Here is an 18,551-nt window from a genome sequence, read left to right as displayed (position 1 = left end):
AGCAGTCGTGTTTGAGATTATATGTCAAGGAACCAATTTTATTTTCTTTGCCAGAGAATAAACAGAAAGTAATGTCCCTTACTCAAAATTACTCGAAATTCAACTTACCTCGCTAGTTGCTTTGCATTACACTTTATTTTTACTTTTTTCAGAAATCAGCCTGTCTCTTCAGCAAAGGATTTCTTGCTCTTTTCTGATTTTTTTTTTTAATCATGAGAAAAAAATCACCAAAATATGACATTAATCGCTGATGTTTTACAGAACTAAAAATTACTATTTTGTGTGGATTATCATCCTTACTACACACTGTAAATATGTGCTGACCATGATGAATCTGCTATTCATGCTACTGTGACAGATTTGAAATGAACCCGTTGTAAACAACTGGGAGTACATCAGATTAATGTGACCACATCCCTATTTAGACTGTCATTTAATTAGCAGATGGCACATTTTGTTTGCTGTGGTCTCAGGGGCAGCAACATGTGCAGCACTGACAGTGGATTTGATTTCAATTCTGTGCAGCACCAACAAAAAGACATCATGAGAAACATCTGGTCATTGTGTGAGAAAGTTAAGCACGATGTATTGTGTGTTTGTGCGTTGCAGAAGGTACATATACTGGGAATGGGACAAGGATAAGTTTGTCATAAATATCTCTTCTTGCATGTTTGCCATGCATCTCCTGGGACCTATTTCTGGAGCAATTGGGGCATTTTCCCTTTTCAAAGGGTTGTTGAGGGATTGAGGTTACCTCAGAGTAGGTGTGAAGAGATGAGAAAGGCCGGAATCTCTAAATACCCCATTTAAATGCATTGTGAGAAAAAGATAGGGGAAGGTGGGAAAAGAAAGGGCCAGATAGCGAAGGAGACGGATGGTGGAGCATACTCTAAAGGACAGCAAAGTGGAGATGGCAGAGCGTGTCTTTCAGAGAGGTAGAGAGAAAAAGAGCAAGGAGAGGGAGGGAGAGAGATGGGGCTGATATTGAGCCCCACTCACTCATAAATCCTGAAAAACTCAGAACCTTCAGATACCTATTTCTCAGGGATTAAAAATCTTCTGCCTCCCTTGTCCTTCCTCTCTGACATTGTATGTCATTGCCTCTGTTTGATATTAAACTGGGATGCTTGGTTTTAGTCTTTAATCATCAGCATAATTATTTTTACTGTTATTATAAAGGCTGAAGTACACCAAGTACTAAGCGACCCAACCAAACCAGAGAGATTTTAGACTGAAAATCTCTAAATAAAATCAGATGGATTTGATTTGAATTCACCCACATACGCTGTTTCACTCTCAGATACATCACCTTACAGAAGATAAAGATGCTCCAACCTCCGTTTCACTCTGACTTAAAACCGAGCCCCTTGGAACAGCACTTGTAGTGTAGTGGCCCCACTCAGGAGTGCAGTATCACGTGACAAACACCCCAAAAGCATTTTCCCAATACGTAATCATCACAAAAACTGTTGTAAAACATTTAATACATCATTTTGAGTGTCACAAACACCCAAAACGACTTTTTGTATGATTATTATTTCATCCATTCTGTCCAAAGAAATTTAGAAAGAGAGACATTACTAAATTATTTTCATGCAGCTCATGTGTGCGTTGATACAGCAGGAAGTCAGTCAGTTTAGCCAAAGGACAAGGACAAGGGATGTGCAGAAAGCCTAGTATTTGTATTTGTATCTATATTTGTTGAGGCAGCAAAATTATTTATATTTCTATTTGAATTCAAATAAAAGCGGAAATAGGAGTAAAAATCCCGTTTTTGTTTTTATTACGCTTTTCATTTTAGGATATTAAAGCGTTAAAATACGTGTTTATGAATAAACTCACAAAGGAGGTCTCCACACCAGGTCTCAAACTTGAGACCGCACTGGGGACTGCGCTGACTACTGAGCTAAACAGAGAGCATCGCCAACACGCAGACAGACCTCTACTTATTTATACACCCATAACACAGAGACAGCACACCATGTAACGTGTAGAGAATAATTTCAAAGGCAATTCTTGCTTTGCACTTTTCATTTATTGCCTGTTTTTTACAACCTTACTTTGTGGAAAGGAGAAGTGGAACAACAGGTTATAGAGTGTCGCTTGGGAGCACTTCACTCGTGTCAGTAGCTCAGCGTTATCTCTGGGGAACACCCCCAACTCCGGGAGTGATGTACAAATTAGGAAATGTGCATCATTTAGCAGGTGGATGTGACTCCCCTCGTTGAGACTTGCTGATAGACGAAACAGCGGAGCAGAGGAGAGAGACTGAGATAGCGATGTGACCAACCTGAGCGCTGGTATTTGACATGTTTGGTTTTTTTTTCATCCCCCCCCAAAAAAATTAAAATATTTATACGAAATAAATGTTTGTAAAAAACCCACTATACATGCTTTGCCGAATAATGTATTTGTATTTAGGCACAGCCCTACTCTCACCCGTCTCAGCTAAAGAAAAAAAAAAAACTTATGAGCCCAGTGAGCAACTTTCATAGGCATGAATGTCTCAATATATCCATGCTTTATATTCAAATCTCTAAGACTAATTGAGCGCTTCATGCACTACATAAAATGTTGACAAGTCAGATATTTTGGAAATGTTAAATTCTATTCCTTGTAGATGAAGCAGTTTAGATTATGGTTGTGTGTAATAATCAAAATTAGAGTGCCGATTATATTATATTATAATACAGTACAATATAGTCAATATATTACTTAATAACTAATTTCTGAATCTACTGAGGCATTTCAAAGCTAATCTCAACCTCATCCCTAAATTCATCAACAGTGATACAACAGCAGAATAACAAAGGATAACACAGTAATACACACACTGGGATACACTAAAATACACACAGTATTGTTTATCTGAAGGCAACCATTGAGGCGTCACTGACAGTTAGGGCAATATGTCTCAAGCTAGTGAAGCAGGAAAGACAGCCCTGTCTACAATTAAGTAACCCAAATACTACAGCGTGCTCTCTCTCTCTCTCTTTCTCTATCTCTCTCTCTCTCTCTCTCACTCCCGCTTCTCTCCCTCTCTCTCTCTCTCTTTCTCTCTCTCTCTCTCTCTCTCTCTCTCTCCCGCTTCTCTCCCTCTCTCTCTTTGCCCAGCCACTGTTCATCACCCATATGAGTCATGACTCTGAAAGTGCTATCCCTCTTTATCTATCTCTGCCTCCATCTCTTTTCTCTCCTCTCTGCCAGGTTTGAAAGAGCAATGATGGAGACGGGAAAGCCAAAAAAATGAAACGATGAAAAAAGCAGTTTCAGTTAGGGAGAGCAAAATGGGGATGGCAAAAAGCTAGCTAGCAAGCTATAGAGAGACAGACGGTGAGAGAGAAAGAGAAAGGAAGCAGGTGACTGCTGGAAAGAGCCGCAGTTAAAACCATCACTGACTCTCTTGGCTGTTATCTGTCACCACACTGCTGCTCTCTCTCAGCATGGCCAGGGCTACCTGCGGCCAACAGTTCATCTTCAACCAGCACTCGAGGGGACAGAGAGAGGGAGAAAAGACAAAGGAAAAGTGTAAAAGTCAAAGGGAAAAGAAAGAAAAAAATAGGAAAGAGGAGGGCATGAGCAACTGATGGAGAAATAAGGGTGAAAAGCAAAGACTATTGATTGAACTCATTAAGAGTACAATGAGTGATGCAGCTGTGAAATGCTGCTGGCTGTGGGTAAATGATATGTGTTTGTGAGGTGTGCAGTATGTGTTATTATAAAAAAGCATTACACTGAGAGTCGAGCATAATTTCTAAAATATAAAACAAAAAAAACTGAACAGTTGTTAAATCTGTAGAGTATGCCTGAATATCTTCACCCATCAGCATGCATGCTGCTGGCCTGTATGAGGGGGTTAATAGTAGATGTTTACCCGCGGTAATGGAGGGGATAATGATGTGAGTATGAACCGCTCTTCCCTTTCTAATGACGCTACCAAATTGCCGGGGGCCATTCATTTTCAGCAATAGTACTGTTAATCTTTTGGCTACAATCTTTTGGGATCTTACAGCCCTCAAACCCAAACACCCTTCCCCCCATCCTGCTATCCCCCAATAAGGAATTGGCATGTTACAGACAAATACACAGACAAATTCTGCCAAATGGTAAATGAAGCAGTGATGCATTTTAGTCCTCATTTCCATGATATTAGCCTTAGTTTTACTTAGGGCACCCTGATGTCCTTAAAGACCTCTAAACACACACACACACTCACAGCATAACTATGCACATTTTTCTCTGTGATGGAATAAGTAATGCTTGATTTTCTCAATGGTTTGATATCTTAACAAGCATGCAAACTTTTATTTCTCCTCTCTTTCTCCATCCCTTTGCTCTCTTCACACCGCGGCACAGTTGAATGACTCACAGCCGCATGAATCAGCCCAGTCAGATCCAGCCTGAGCTATTTTTAGCCTGCCCATTAAGAAGTTTTGGAGTGTGTCTGCACTCCCCTAGAATGCTTAAACATCAGCGTTGCTGCGGCAGCTGAGACTGACATGGGCAGAGCAAGTTGGAGGGTAGGGTGGAGGAGAGGGGTAAGGAGGGATAGAGAGATGGTGCAATGGACTGGTGAGGGATCACACTGGTAATCATCCGGTCAAAACAGTGAACATATTAGCATAGTTTGCCCAACCATGGTGGGTCTGTTTGGGCCTTTTGTAGCTTGGCTCTTCCACACTCATGTCCGAGATGCAAGGTCAATAATTATTGCTGCCACTATGATGGATTTCAGTCATCATCTGAGCCGTTTTAGTGATTTTTATTTCACAATCCCCACTCAGTCAGTGATGAAAATGAATGACTTCCCATGCGATGCATTTAAACATCTAAATTTTAAGAGCCCGATCCCAAAGACGAGCATAAAGCATAAAGTAAATTAATTGTGATGTAATCACTACATTCAGAGCAGCTTCCCTGCACAATTAGAAAGCCATCCTGTTTTGTGCCAGACAAAAGCAAAATCCCATAGAAAGACATGTCAGGTGTTATCTGTACGCATGTGACAACATACTACACGACTGAGACGTAGATACAAAGGCTTGATGAAACAGAGAAATTAACTCAATATTTAATTACGTCAGTTAGGTAGATGAACGCTCTTGGAGCATCAGGACAGAGTCCATGGGAAAAAGGAGCCATATGTGGATGCTAGAAAGAGTTATTATCAAATCTCTTGTATTGCAGTATTTTTTTTTCCTTTGTTTAAATCAGATATCTTATGGATGCATGCTGTAGTGGTGGGTGGTCCACTTTTCATTTGAAAAATCACAAACCAGCCAGTGAACACCAATTATACGTGTAAAGCCAGCCATTTAAATGCATCACTCAGTTATAAGAGTTGATGATAGATGGAGCTCATGGACATCAGCTGCCGATGTTACTGGTGTTACACGGTGTGTGGCATATACTGATTACATTACTTGCCCACTGCCCATATTGTCATTTTGCTTTTTTTGTCGAAATAAAACCCATTTAGGTCATTTTCGCGTGTCAGCGTCCCACGTTCATCAAATAAAAAAACTCTAATTTGTAAAGTGTTAAGCGTGTTATCAATACTTACTCAGACGACGGACGCTAAAATTATAAACTGAAAGTGTCTGCTCTGTGACCGTCCACAGCAGCAGCAGAGTCGCAGCACAGAGTAGCGCAGTGAGACATCTGTCCTCCCTCCTGCTTTCTGTTGTAAACACACGTAGCTGTTAGCGAGCAGCTGCTCTCACGTCTCCCCAGGTCTCGGTGAAACTTTTCGGCAGAAACTCTCCCGCTCTCTGCCTGCTCAGCCTGCTCTCAGTGTGTCTCTCTCCGGATGGTAGGCAGGTTGCTCCAGTTCTGGTTCTAATGGGCAGTCGTCCTCTGGCTTGTCCATACGTCTGTGTGCGCTGCAGCCTGGCTGCACATGGAGGAGGACCTGCTGGCAGCACCCTGAAGCCCGCCGTCACTAACTCTTAAGTAAGGGGAAGATCTAAACTAAAAATGTAACGTTAAATATCAAAGTAAGCGTTCTAAGGATGAGCATCATCGAAGTATATCTTATCTCGTAAAATGTCCAGTATAACTGGTAACACTGGTGTTTTCAGGAGTTTATTAAATGTATTAGAGGTTTAATATTATTTTCTTTATGAAAGGTTTCCTGTTGGTGTCAGCTCTATGTCCTTATTTTAGTTTTTAGATTAATTCGAGGTATTCCAGGTAGAATTAAAAAGTTGTTAAAATGTTAAATCTGTCTTTCTGGAAAAGCATTATATCACAGGCAGATATCTACAGTATGAGGCAAAATACAGTGCATATATACATAACATACCCTCAACTCAGAGTGATTTGTTTTGATTGTTGGGGGTACATTTAAGTTATGTATTAGTCTGCTAACAAAGCATTTGCCCTCGTTTGACAGGAACCTGGTAAACTACTCTCTCTTCTCTTTTCCATCAGCCTCTTTCTTTCCTTTTTCCTTCCTATCCGTTTACTTTTCGTTCTCTGCTCTCTCATCTTTGTACCTCTACCCTCTGCTTTTTTCCCCCAGTTTGTCACGTTATCAGCATTCTAAGGACGAGACCAGTCCTCACCTTTCACACCTAGAATGTCACACTAACACAATGAATATGAATGTTTTTTGCATGTGAACAAGGCCAGTCACACAAAAGACATGTCAGCTTCTTTCTTATCACACCTTTTCCCTCTTCTTATTGAGGAGGAGACAGGAAACTCCCCTTTTATTCAATACCTTAAAAAAATGCTCAGTGGCATCTCTGCAGATGATGTTAAGAGTTTGAATGCATTCAAGAAGAAGCATCTACTTAGCAGGTCAAACATATGTATTATAACAGTTAATTATTTTTTTTTTTTTTTTAATATTTTTGTATTAATACATCTTTGTTGAATATATCTGTTTAGACTGGTGAGTTTAGGATAGCTTTCACTGCTTTTACCATAAGAATGTCACTATGATTTTAAAATTAAGTCTAATAGATATATTTTTATTACTATTTTCATTATATATTTTTCTGATCCAGTGCAGTCTAATCCAAGAACACAAAATCCAGAAAGCTAAAGCCCAAATCTGTGATGATAGCAAAATGAAAAAAAATGTAAAGCTGCTGCATAGAAATTTCATAGCAGAATCCTAATCTGAGTATAAAAATATTGCATTTAAATTGCTCTGCCCCCCCCCCCAAAAAAATATCGCTTTGATCCTTCAGTGTGTCCTCATCCCTCATCAAGCCTTGTGTGCTCTCACAGTCACCTTGTCGATCTTTTGCTGTGATTTATTACAGCAGCAATTCTACATTTTATGTCTTTTTGTTCAGATTTATTCAGTCTGTAGTTTTAGCTTTTTCAAAAGCTGAACTACACAAGCTCATAAAAATAACAGAATTTACCTTTCAGTGACAAACTATTCTCAGTTAAGTTCTCTCATGGTGCCATAAATTTGTCCATGCAGCCCCAGATTGCAAATCATGTAGATAGTGAGTTCAGTCAGGAAGTCTGTAGTGATGATCTGTAAAATACAGAGCAAGTATGCAAATGCTGACACCACAGAGCAGTGTATGTGCACGTGTATGCAAATGGACAGGCACTTTTTTTTTAACACGTGTATGCTTATGCACACACACACACACTTTAGTTATTGTCTGTATTCTGTGTGGAGTCAGCAGATAGATTAGCATAGCCAACTAATCCATCTTATTAGAAAGAGAGAGAGAGTATAAACCACAGGTTGGAGGACATGTCTTTGGAATTAAAGTTTAGCTGAGTCAGTAATATCGACTGGCAGTTCAGGAGGAGTCCTGCTGTTTAGCCCTGTAAAGAAAATCCACATGAAGAGTCCTACAGTGACATATTCTAAGGTGTGAGAGTGTGTGGGTGTTGTTTGTTTGTTCGAAGCAGAATGATGGCCACTATCTGTACTTCTCATCAGAAGTCAGTCGAGTGTGTTGAGCCATCTCTCTCTCTCTCTCTGGAGGACAGATCCATATCAAATCATAATAGATGGCGGTGCAATTTGAACAATGAGTCAAAGCTGAAGCAGGTCTCACAGTGGAGCAGAGACATATCACATTTGACAGGGGCCGCATTGGATGACAGTAGGTCACATACAATCACACACACACACACAAATATATGAACGCATGGGAGGGTTACTGCATTTCGCTCTGAAAGTCAAGTCTATTTCACAGCGTCATGGCTGCTCTTACTCACTATATTCCCCTGTAAAAGTTGTTCATACAAGTAATCTGTAGTTGAATCATTTTGTTCACATAAACTCTGTCCCTGACATGACTTGACATTCACTGCGGTGGCGTGTCACATCTAAAAAAATGTGGCCACACACACACACACGCACACACACACACAGAGAAGCTTAACTGGCAGAGCTGTAAAGCATCCCTCTGACTGGGCATGACTAATCACATACCTGCCTTTACACCAGGACATCCCTCTTTTTCTTTCTCCCTCCCTTCATCTCTCTCTCACCGTCACTCCCCAACTCTCCAGTACAGTTGGAAGGTGTAAATTAAGAATCCCTTTTTTTAATTTGAATATTTTTTCTCAGTTCAGTTCAAAGATTCTGTTACACTGACTACATAGTTCTTTTGTTTTTCAGCTAAGCAGTCATCGTTTTTCTAATGCACATCAATATACAGCTCAATAAGCAATCACATCACCGCTCATAACGCCATCATGTCACTGCACTCCAGACTATCATCAGCCTCAGATTCTAAGTAAATTCAGTTTGTTGCTGGTTCAGTTCAGCACAAAATTAGGCCTATACAAGCATTAGAAGACACTTTGCCCACAGTATGCACTAGATGCTGCATACATTCATGTTTAGCTCATTATACACTTTTATGGACAGTGTGGGCACTACCATGTTTATTTGTTCTGCCTATAAAAGCAGTGCTTAAAGGGGAAATATCGTGCTTTTTGTGATTTTCTTTTATACTGCTTTGATGTCAGATCTCTATGTTAAACATGGTCAAAGGTCCAAAACTTTAGGTGAAAGTATATAGAAATGCTCTCAAAAGTCAAAAAGCCCAGACTCCAGCCTGCTCCCAATGCTTCATTTGCAATGTTACGTGTACTTCCTCCTCATGATGACGTCAGATTGTTCACGCATGCACACAAATGGGCGTCCATTCCATAGTCTTTGTTGCTAAGGTTGTTCCATAGGTTGTTTGCGTTGTCCATTCACAGTAGAGTAAAGAAGGAGAAAAATAAATGAAATCCTACTACTACTGCCCTATGCAATCAAATGAGAATTGCTCGCCTAGCACATAACCCAAAAAAGTTTTTAGTTTCTGGGATGGCTTCCAGTGATTACTTCCATGGGTGTGGCCCACTGAATATGCACAGCAGTGTTTTTCTTGCTGGCCCCGCCTGTAAGTTCACACTCGGCCCATAAATTTTACATTGGGATGACATCACGGATTTTAAAATAGCTTTTCTAGGCTCAAGGAAAGTTTTACAAATATAAAACCTTAATCAAAACCCTGAATCAAAAATGCATAATAGAAAGAGTAATACTTTACCATATTTGCAATTCAGGGTGTCCTGTCAACAGTTTTACAGACGTCTCTTTTATGATGGCAGTCTATGGGGAAAAGGCCACAGGGGATTTTTTTCACTGTAATACTGCAAGTGGCCACTGGGAAAATTGGCAGCAAGGCTTAGTGGTGGCGCCATATCCAGGTCTTATTATACATCCGTGTTTTGAGAGGCCTCCTGAGCAGCCGGAAGTCGGCCATGATGTAGCTTCTGGAAGCTAACCAATCAGAACAGAGTGGGCTCATCAGGAGGGGGGCCTTAAAGAGACAGGAGCTAAAACAGCCTGTTTCAGACAGAAGCTGAACTGAAGGGCTGCATAAAGGACCAGTATATGTTAAATAAGGAGGTTTTTTTTAACTATAAATCATTTATTTACAAGTGGACAGTATATAATTTATGGGAAATGAGGGAAGAGAGAGGTGACATGACATTCAGCAAAGGTCCCTGGTCGGAATCAAATTGGACACATGAATGCGGTATATGGTATGAATTACTACAACCACCACAATGCCCACTTTCACCACCATTTAGTAAGATTTTAAACAGGAGGTGACATACTGTATATCATATGGTTTAACTGACAATGGTGCCATCATTCATCAATGAATGAAGCTCCAATGTGAAAAGCTACTGATTCGATCAGTGACAATGATGATTCAGTTAAGCTTGAGGATTCCCCGTTTAAGAAACATTTGTTCCAGTGCAGAACGCCTCGACTTAGTGTTTGAGTGCATCCCTGCTCGTCTTGACCTTGACTCAAAGACGTGTTGTGATGAGCTGTCACAGTGTTTGAAGAACTTGTACAGTAGTTGCTTGTTGTTGACTGAATTTGACTGAATTATTCAAGGCTTCTTCCATTTTGACAGAGCTGAGGTATTTATAGGCGTTGGTCTCTGCCTCTGACACTTACACGGCAACAACACACTCTCTGAAGTCTCTTCAGCAAACCAACCAATTCTGAGGGAGAGGAGGAGGAGAAATAAAGATAGCAGAGAAGCCGTGATGTGAAATATATGCCGGAGTTGTTTGCTGGAGGCTGAAATGAAATGAGACATTAAGGCCAGAGACACTGACACAAGATTTTCAGTGCTACTCATCCAGGAAGTCTTATTTCACTCACACACAAAGGAAACTGGGAGTACTTCAACAGGAATATGGTATTAAGGAATTTTGAATAGCCATCTGCACAAATGGTTGTTTCAGGGGGGCTTTTAACCATCTCCAAGCAAGGATGAGAGGGAGGCCTGGCCCAGCTCTACTCAGCTGAGAGACGGACCAGTGGCAGGGTGGAAGGCCAACCTCTGCATCCGAGTCTTACAAAGGGAGTTGCAAAGATAGAGTTTGGTTGAAAAGAATGGACTGTTGTCCAGTCATGGTGTCAGATCTGCCTGTGCTGTGTAGCAGGATAGACGGGGTGGTAACGGTTGTGAAGGCGGAGCATCCAAACTCCACATGTCATGACCTATACTGGGGTAAGTCACTCCTTGTCCACAACTCTGCACTGTCAGACATCAGTACACTGAGGGGTATAGAGGGCAAACTGACGGCTCACTTGTAATCATACTGCGTGTAATGTTAAAATTATATCCTGGTAAATGTATCTTGTATCTTGCAATATGACTCAGCATAAGGGAGAACATAGTAAAGGACTAAAGAGTAGTGTCTACCTGCAAGCGAACAAACATTTCCACACCAAGAGGAGGGTGTGCACTACTACAAATTTAAAAGACCATGATTGAAAGCTTGATTCAGTGCAAAAAGAAAACCCTGCATCCAATTGTAGGGGGGTATATGATACCTTGTCAAATATTTAACAACAAAGAACATATTAAAGCTTGATGTCTACTTAGATAATAATCAAATGTCTTATCATTTGTCCACATTCGCCTTTGTTCTTTCTACGCTTTGCCTCCTCTTCATCTCTGCCCCACCCTGTCACAGATTTTTTGTTTTATTCTTTATCATTTTTATACTTGTCTCTGTACTGGATATTTCATGATTATCAAATAAATCCCATTACTCAAGTGACCCTCTATTGCTCTGAATGACACCCGGAACAGAGGGCAGATCTAGCATTTCAACTTGTAGAACATTGTCCAGCTGTCACGCTTGATAGCTTTGATGAACTCTTTTCTTTTAGGACTGGGATTACTAGGTCTCACCTCCTACTCTATTTTATTAAAAGCCTGTGTTCCTAACGGACCGCCGATACTTGCAGTGTCATTGTCTCAGTCTCTACTTTGATCAAAGCACCTTGTTAAACTGTGACGGCTCATGCTAAAAGGAGGGCATTGAATTTATATCCAGAAACAATCTCTACACTTCCTCACTCCCTGTCTGTTTCTCCTCACAGATTTGCTTCCACAGAGGTAGAAAGTGAGTCCTGGTGTATGTAAGATTCACCACAATGGAAATCAAATCAGCTAACTGGCTGATTGAGACTGTCCTCACCAGAAAAATGGCAGCACTGGCCATTAAAATAACTTATTTAGCATTGACTAGTATGTCAGTGTCCCACTACAAAACGTCTGCCTAACTTTAATACCAGTGACTCCAGTTTGCTTCCTGTCTTGGTTTTAACAATGACAATCTTTCCCTAACCATACCTAACTAATTTTAGTCACCTGAACATAACCAAATCCGCACCATGATGGCAGACTCTTTGTTTTTCCTCCTCATCTTTGCCTTTTTTTTATCCTGACACCCCCTCTGTTTGGTTGATCTTGCTACCCCACGTTCTCCTTATTATGTCCATGTACACAGAAAACGTCCCATTGCACATCATACCCATATCAAAGGTATGTGCTCATAGAATTAGGTTTTGTCACCTTTGATGTTGAATTATCCTGCAGCTGTGCATGGTTTATGATAATTCCCTAAATGTACAGGACAGACAAAGATTAAACTGAGCCTGCTTTTAGTCTTTCTTTTGTACTGACTTTTTCCCATTGGTCTCCCCTCCATCATCCTGTCCTATTGTGAGTGTGACTAATTTTAACTAGGACTGAAAAAAGTCTTTTTTAAAGTCTTATTCAAGAAACGTTTTGTACCCTGAGTGGAAAATCAGGAATAGACACAGGAAAATGACATCTCTCTGTCCTCTGTGCTGTTTGCAAGTGGGTTAGGCTGGTATCCTGCGTGGTCCAGCGACTCCCTGTCGGACCTGTGGAATGACATGCACATTGTGTGACAGCACAAAAGCAAAAGAATGAGAGGATGATTCTGTCTTTATTTTTCCACTGCCTCGGGCAACTACTTTCAGACTGTCTGGTCTCTCAAGAAGTTGTTACACCAGAGAGTCCAGCATAGTTCTCATTAGTGTAAACAGTGTTTTAGTATTCCAGAGATTACTACGCCCCCCTGCTTAGTCTTCTATCCACCTGGTTTAGGAGGTTAACGTGCACAACATGAATGAGGAGGCAGAGGGAGAAGGAGAGAAGGGAAAAAAAGGGATGAGTGGGGGTGTGGAAGGAAAGAATTAAAAAGTCAATGAGGCTCACTTGATAAGTGTGTGTGTTTGTGTGAGTGTGTGTGCATGTTTGTCTGCAGCTCTTATCAGTGGTAAAACAGCATAGGTTAATTCTCATTCAGCAGGGTTCAGAGACTGTGTGTGTGTGTGTGCCTGTGTGCGTGAGTGTGTGTGTTTGTGTGTGATGGTTTGTGCTTCAGTGCATCTGTGTATATGTGATGAGGCTCTTACGTCCTTCAGACAAGGACAGTGAAGGTGTTACAGTCTGTCCACTGTGGATAAAGACTACAGCAGAACTACAGATGTAGCACGTTTAAAATGTAGTAGAAAGAGCTGCAATATTACAGCATGACATATAGTTATATAGTTCAATGTGCTAAATATGCTTTGGTCTCGGCTATAACAGACAGCGTTCACAGTTATCACCAGCGGGAACAGACAAACACCTTATTCTCACATCTTTATGGCTGAGTTATCACTCTTAACACATTGAACCAAAACCTTTCAATCAATACCACATTAAGTCTGTAGATCAAGCAGACACGGAGCATTTATCTCTGGAAATTATAGTGAAAAATTAAGACTAAAGTTTTGTGCAAAATTACATTTTTAAAATAAGATTTATGTGGTGCTGAGAAGAAAAATATGGCCTTGTGTTAGGGCTAGGAAGTGGTTTTTCAGTCACCTGTTACCACGGTTAGCAAAATAAAAGGAGACCTTATGAATGTTTATATTCATTATTGAAGAAGCTATAATAAGTCTTACTAAAAAAATATTTTTAAAGAATCTGTTGTCCTAAGTAGTCATTGCAGGGGTTAGTTGCACTTCTTAGCACCGCACTTCCCAGAAATCAATCAATCAATCAAATTGTATGATTATGTTGTTTGGATTTCATGAAGTTAGAGTTGCTGTGGGTTGTTGTGTCTGATAGCAGAACTATGAGTTATGCATTAAGAAGTAGAGAGCAGGTTTGGCTGAAGCTGTAAATCAACGCTTGCATTGTTTTAAGATGACGTCATTGTGCATATAAACTCTAGTTTCATACGGCATGATTAGTATAGTTCTAGCAGGTAACGTTCATCAACAATACGAGGCAGCAAAACCTCACATCTTACTGATTTGTAGCGCAGGAGATTGATTATGTTGGACTGCACCTCTGACCAGTGAAACGTTCACTTTAAATGAGCATTCAGCTGAAGCACAGAATACTGTTCCTCCTGCAATGCTGTACCAGACAGAAATTCACAACACCTTTATTATAATCATGAATGTGATCTTTGAACCTTTTCTGCAAATCTCCAACACTGTCATTTCTAAAAGTGCAACTGCGTTAACCATCAGAGAAAAAAAAGGGCTACCAACACTGAAAGATAGATTTACATTTATTTAGTTATTTGTGACATAACCAGTCTAATTTACTGGCCATTGCCAACTATTCTACATAGCCTAACCTATGCTAAAAGTAACTCTGGTGCCTTTACCCCATTGTAATCTAGCTTGTTTAGGTGGTGAAATGCTGCCAGTCATTGCAGATGATCTCAATGAATTCTGATACTGCTAGAAGCATTTTGCTCTATAGAACGAGTTGTTTCCTTCCTCTGTCTCTGTGTGTTGACCTTATATTTGGATCTCTAGGTTTGTTTATCGTAAGTAAAAGTGAACTTACTTAAGTGAAGTATGAAGTGTGTCAGTGTAAATGGACTCAAACTGAAGGACAACAATGGATCTTTTTTATATTTGTTGGTCTGGACCAACAGAACAGAGCTGCAGGTGTGAACATTGCCTGCTGTAAATGCTTTTGACCAACAGGTGCCCCTAATGCATTCCTGAAGCCTTGAATGCCCAACAAAAGTGTCTGGAAAGCCTCAATGCTTCCATCAAGGGCCCTTTTTTCCTTCTTTGCCTGTTTATCCATGGTAGCTACCACAGTATCTTGGATGTATATCTTGTATCTTAAGTATTTATGTACATCAAACAACAAACTGCTCAAAATAAAACTTTCACTTTCCCCAAATGTTAATGTTCATGTGCTACACATTGTTTTTCTAAGGACTCTGATACCACCATCTGTCACCAGATGCAGCATCTTCAGCGTAATGAAAATGCCACTCTCTCCAGATCTCTCTTATTAAACCACATTTTGAGGCCACCTCCTAATGTGCACTCACAGGCAATCATCACTCATACAGTACTGTTCGCAGAGGGAAATGACTTCCCTCCCTCCTGTCCTCTCTTTCTTTTTCTCCCTTATTGTTTTGCTGTTATACTTTGCTATTTCTTTATTTTTTTACATATCTTGCTAAGGTTCAGTATTTGCCTTTTTCACTACTTATTTCTTGGTGAGCTGTTTTAGTGTTTTGTCTGTATGTGTGTGATATGAGGAAGAGGAGGAACTGGATGTTTCTTATGGACACCAAAGTGTCCAAACATCAACAACAGGTCTTATAGTAAGCCATCGAACTGGCTTTTTTGATATGACACCCGAAATATTTAGTAATCCTTTATAGTAATATGCTTTGTTTTAACATGAGTGTAATTATAATGTAAATAGTTTGTTGAGTAACATTCAGTGAGATCACGATTGTTTTTCATTCATTCTCTGGAATCTAATCTGTCACTCTGACAGCCCAGATGTTGTTTATTCCAGTCTGGTGCCACATCATGGCCTCCTTTACTCGAGAGGCAACCTACACTTTAAACATTTTACATTAAAAAAATTCCACAACAAAGCAATAAACCCTCCTATCTAAGTTTCATCTAATTAAGCATTAAAGGAAAGATGTTACATTTAACTAAACAACAGCCTTTACTCACAGTGGACACCATTTGCGTGTGTGTGTGTGTGTGTGTGTGTGTGTGTGTGTGTGTGTGAGAGAGATAGATGGAAGTGGAGTGGAGGTTATCTGTGCTATCAGGGCCCTGCCTTTAGATGCTCCTGGGCTGTACAAAATAGATGACAGTTGTGATGAATGAGCTGCATTTCACACTCTTAGGCTGAAACACACACACACACACACTGTACAAATCCATATACATAGACCCACTCAGACACACGAAATGCAATCAGTGTGCACATTCACACTCATCCTTTCCCAAAACTATCCAGCTTTTAGCTGATTTTTGTTTTCTTTTGTTCTTTTCTCATTTTTCGAAGTGAGGACTTTTTGATGTGCGTGAGGATGGATGAGCATGTGAGTGAGGGATGTAAAAGGCAGACTCTAAATGTGCAGGAAAAAACAGGTGCTGACTCATCTACAACTCCCTCTCCAAATATCACCTCTTTTTTCAGCACTACTTCCCTCTGACAACCAGTGCTAACAAAATGTCACGTCTTTCCTCCCAGGACTGAACATTGAGTAGCCTTCTAAGCCGAACAAAACACCAACCAGCTCTCCTCTCACTTCTCTTTACCTCCTCTGATAACCCTCCTATAACCCACAAAAGTACCCACTCAACTTCTTTCCTAGTTACAAATTTCATCCTTTGATATTCATACACTATTCATCAGTATATATTTTTCATTTCTTTCTGCATATTTTGTCATTAATTGTCGTAATTTACCTGTTAATGTACCCACCACCCCTCAACCTGTCATGTCTACTTCTATTTTAGTTTGTGATTTTCAACATTTCATGTCTACGTACAGTTTTTCTTAGTCAGATGTCAGAACAAATTAAAAACAATTGACTTAGCTTCCTTTTGGCATCAGAGAAAGCTAAAGAAACACGACGACAACAACACCACTTATCCACTGCTTACAGTGTTGCCATAACATCATTACCTCTGCAGTCGGCAGTTTGCCAACACACCTACAAACCTACTCCAGGGACGTGGGTGCCAAAAGAAAGATGCCCTCTGAGCAGGTGTTCTCTTCTACATCCACTTGAGCTGGGCATTTATCTCCACGGGGATAAATGTTGAGGATTTCTCACTTGAACTGAAAAAGATAACAAACATGTTTATCTTTACAAGTCCAAGAAATTTGTCATTCGTTCTGACTTACATTTCCCACCCTGAGAGAACAGACATGAACGTGTTGCATTCATCTGTGTGTTATCGGTGTTGGTGGAGCAGTAACTGATGGAGAAAACAAGAAAGACAGGTAGAGGGAAAGTACACACGTCCCTTACTTCAGTCCTGATGCTGCTGGAGAAACTGTGGTCTATTTTTTTCTAGCTGAATTTCTCCTTGTATTGTTGAGCGTTACAGGAAAATTGTGACTCTAGGAAGAATCTCATGCTTTCTTCTCCTGATGGACTGACATCAAAACTTGATGTTTGATATTGATCTTCAATAGCAAAAAGCTGTCAAAGTGGTTTGTGGCAGTGCTGCAAATATCTTGACATGTCTGTCTGTGGCTGATAATCCATGGAAATAACCTTAATACAAAATGTAACAACAAAATAGTTTCAGGCAGGGTAATTACATCACCAAAAGTTGTTTTTAACCATGGAAAATGTTTTTTGGAGACTTTTCAATTCAGCTATGCCACAAGTCAAACACATATCACAGCCAGTGACCAGGAGGTGACTCACTGACCAAACTGACTTCAGGCTTTGCTCTGGCCTCATTATCAAAAAGTCAGAGTGTGGTCTGTGTATTAGGTTCTGTACTGTACAATATTTTCATTAAAACAGCCTCCCTCCTGTGAGTGGGGTATGTTTAGTGAGGGAAGGAGAAAGCTACGCATCTGAAATCTGAAATCACGTTGAAACAAATGGAAGTGTAAGATTGAGAGTCACACGGCGCTCTTGGAGAGTGAAAGAAAGGAGCAGTGCTGGACAAGATTATAATAGAAAGGCAGATGAAAAAGATGAGATGACTGATGAGGGTGGACGAGCGGTGGATGATGTGTCAAAGTTAAGCATGAAATTGAGAATTTGGAGTGGACAGCTAAATCTTTTTTTTTTTTTTTTTTTACATATTTTTGCCCTTCTATTGTGTCACCAAATGGATGCAGTTATCAGAACTTCAAGTTGTTCTCAGCTGACAGTCTGTCACTCTCACACACAATCAGATGGACAGACTAAAGGGGATCTGAGGGTGCCAGCCACTTCAAGTCTGCTCACTTTGATCTCTCTCCCTCTGTCTCTTTACATGTCTTTTTCTGTCTCATACACACGTATACAGGATATCTCTAACAGCTTGTATTGCATTTATTAGATAGCGTACAGTAAAAAGTGACAGGAAACACAGGCTGGGAAGCAGGAGGTCATGCGAGCAAGGTTTACAAGCCAGCCTCGTGGCTACATGCTATGCATCTCACATCACCACCAGGGTGCCCCTTTACTCTCACAGCTTCGCCCAGTTAAGTTTCTGTGAGGGCTGAAAGGATCTTGGGGTGTGTAGTCAGCAGATTGCTGTTTAGTGAAGGTGCAGTGTGTATTATGAGGCTGGGGAGAGGGCATCGATCTCTATCAGCACTCCCATAGGATAAATCCACCCACAGAGTGACAGGAACCACACACACTATATTAATTGAACTCAAAGCTGTATTTAGTATGCTTTAATAGATACACTTCAAAGGCAGAATTAT

The 18,551-nt window shown here is 40.4% G+C and overlaps 1 protein-coding gene across 7 annotated transcripts in view; it reads left to right on the top strand.

Moving 5' to 3' along the window:
- The window catches only part of shank3a (SH3 and multiple ankyrin repeat domains 3a), a 174,236-nt gene that overhangs the window by 132,608 nt on the left and 23,077 nt on the right, over positions 1 to 18,551 (top strand). The gene's annotated exons all lie outside the window — the stretch shown is intronic.

Source organism: Thunnus maccoyii, chromosome 5 (assembly GCF_910596095.1).
Source record: "Thunnus maccoyii chromosome 5, fThuMac1.1, whole genome shotgun sequence".
Classification (NCBI taxonomy): Eukaryota; Metazoa; Chordata; class Actinopteri; order Scombriformes; family Scombridae; genus Thunnus; species Thunnus maccoyii.
Note: the sequence above shows the minus strand (reverse complement) of the source record. Positions and strands in the feature narration are given on the sequence as shown.